Raw genomic sequence first — 2,620 nt, 5'->3', positions numbered from 1 at the left:
AGAGTTCCTCTCCCATTCTGAGGGACTTTTCCCTCCTCTGAGAAATACTGCCTCCCATTTCAGTCCACAGACCACCCCCTGCTTTTCCTCCACTGCTCTCCTCCGTTACTACCTTCTCTTTTCTTCAGGCTCCTGCCACACCAACATGGACCTCAGCCAAACCAAACTGGCACTTCGTTCACTTTCAATCATTCCTCTTTGTGCTTGTTTCCATGTGGATGATTACTACCACTGTTTCCACAGATTTTGAAGCGGAAGGTTTCTTTGATTAAAGTTTTCATCACCCTACTCATTTATTCTCTCCTCTCTGTTTATTTTCCTACCCATCATTCACACTTGTCAGTTCTTTAAAACCTGATTATTGGTGTGTCCTTGTGTCCCACGTGCTCTGCTTTGATTCATCACACTGTTTTCCCTTTCAGATCTGCCTGCCACCACAATCTGTCTAATTGAGTTTTCTTTCTCTCCATTTTTAGTGAATGTTTACAGGGTGCATGTGATAGTTTTAAACTTTGGTTTACAATTTCACACAAGGTACACTACAAATTTACAAGGTCCTGCTTTTATAAAAAAAAAGAAAAAGAAAAATGAAAAAAAAAAGAGCTGAAGACACAGCCAAAGTTTTAAATGTGGGTGATATGGGTGTCTTCTGAAGGCACAATTCTGTCAGGGAGCAAAACAACTATTTTTGCTCCCAAACAACTGTTGGTTTTGTGATGGTCATTCAGTGCAGATTAAGGACAAATATGACCACACCATGTATTTTGACAACAAAATCTGTGCAGTCAGATTCACAGAGAGCAATGTATCAATGTAATCAATGTATTTGAGAGAAAAATAATTAAAAAAAACAACTTCTAGTTTTATTTTATCAGTTATATTTCCTAGTGATTATCTTTATTTTAAATTTTTTAAATTTTATTATTAAGAGGAAATAAACAAGTAAAACAGCAATTAAAGCACGATCATCAATATAGAAGCCAGACAGCTAAAAGACAAACATTTATGAACATAATGGGAACCAGTTCTTACAGGCAAACATAAATTAAGACACATGAGGTATATGGAATTGCAAGTGATTGTGTTGGGCTGTGGCAGCTGCACTCAACCACCCCCTACCCTCCACAAAGACCCTGAGATCTGATGACTGACTGCAACTCCCACACTGCACCTGTTCCCCCCAGAACAGAAGGACTTTTTGTGTAAGGTCTTGTAGCATACACGATATGTGTTATTCTATTGCCTCTTGTAATTATACACTCATCTGTCACCGCGGGTGAGACAACTGTTCGACGTCAGCTTCCTCTGAGTTGCTACAATCAGAGTGATTGTGACACCCATGTCATCATTCTTAACCAAGCCACTAATGCAGGGCGCATTTCAGTCTTGCATCATGACAAAAAGCTCTGCCGGCAGATTCTCATTTCCAAAGCTTAAGCTCCAACCCCAGATTAATAGCCATTTAAAGCGGTTAATGCACATCGACCAGCGGGTTCAGCATTTCCTTTCTCTAATTCCTTCACTCCATTTTACTTGCAGTAATCAGTCAAAACAATGCCTCACATAACAAACAGCAGTTTATTACTGTTGATGCCCCCTGTTATTTCTTTCTTATCTATTCTCCTTCCAGCTTGCACCAAGGACTCTGCAGTGGAGCACATTCACTCGCATGCAAACAGCAGCAGACACACATGCACTTTTTTCTTTATATACAACTGTTAAAATTCAGTTCTTTTACACGTGTCCCTGAGATTCAAACTAACACCTTGAATTCATATTGTGGGTGCAATGTGCTGGAGATATACTGAATTCGAAATATCCTGTGCTCTGAGTACATAAAATTTCTCAGTCAAAACATTCATGGCCACAGTTTTAAAGCTCTTTCCTTTTAGTATTTTTTGAACCCTTGGTTTGTGAATTTGAGTTTGATTGAGTGCTGGAGACTAGCGTTTGTTTGAACAAGCCATGTCTAAAGGTCTAGCAGCCTTCCTTTAATGCTTGATGAACACAGAAAATATTTTTTTTCATGGTAGCGCTGTGTCAATATCCAGCCTGTTCAACAGAGGCCTTTCTCACCTCCTGTTTGACCCACAGAGGAAGAAACGCAAACTCTAAGCTACACCCCTTCCCCCCACATCCCTCCACCCTCAAAATACTCTTTCATATTTAAACAAATACTGGTTTGCTAAATCCACTGAACTGCAGTATGCATGGGAGAAACAAGGAAATATGAAAATTCAAAGCAGGATATTGCAAAATGACTGAGCATACAAAAATATATTCATGCTTAGAAGCAAGTGTGTGTTGGCGTATTTTATGTCTGTTGCTGACCACCTGCTGTGCTCTCCCCTGCTAAAGCGAGGTCACGTCTCAGGTCTCCCACGGCAACAAGAGCAGCACTATGAGGATCCAGTGTTTCAGAGCCATGATATACTCCAAGCGTTTACACAGGTGGCTGTCATATGGGTAGTTAGGACACATGAACTCATATACACGCTTCTCAGGCAACAGCTAGCATAAAAAAATGCAGGTATAGCTGTTTCCTTGTGATCATAGACTGCATCAGAAGATGTAGATAAGAAAACCTCAAGGCGTATAAATGTTCCCTGTTTGCACAAAC

Source organism: Xiphophorus hellerii, chromosome 2 (assembly GCF_003331165.1).
Source record: "Xiphophorus hellerii strain 12219 chromosome 2, Xiphophorus_hellerii-4.1, whole genome shotgun sequence".
NCBI classification, from domain to species: domain Eukaryota; kingdom Metazoa; phylum Chordata; class Actinopteri; order Cyprinodontiformes; family Poeciliidae; genus Xiphophorus; species Xiphophorus hellerii.
Note: the sequence above shows the minus strand (reverse complement) of the source record.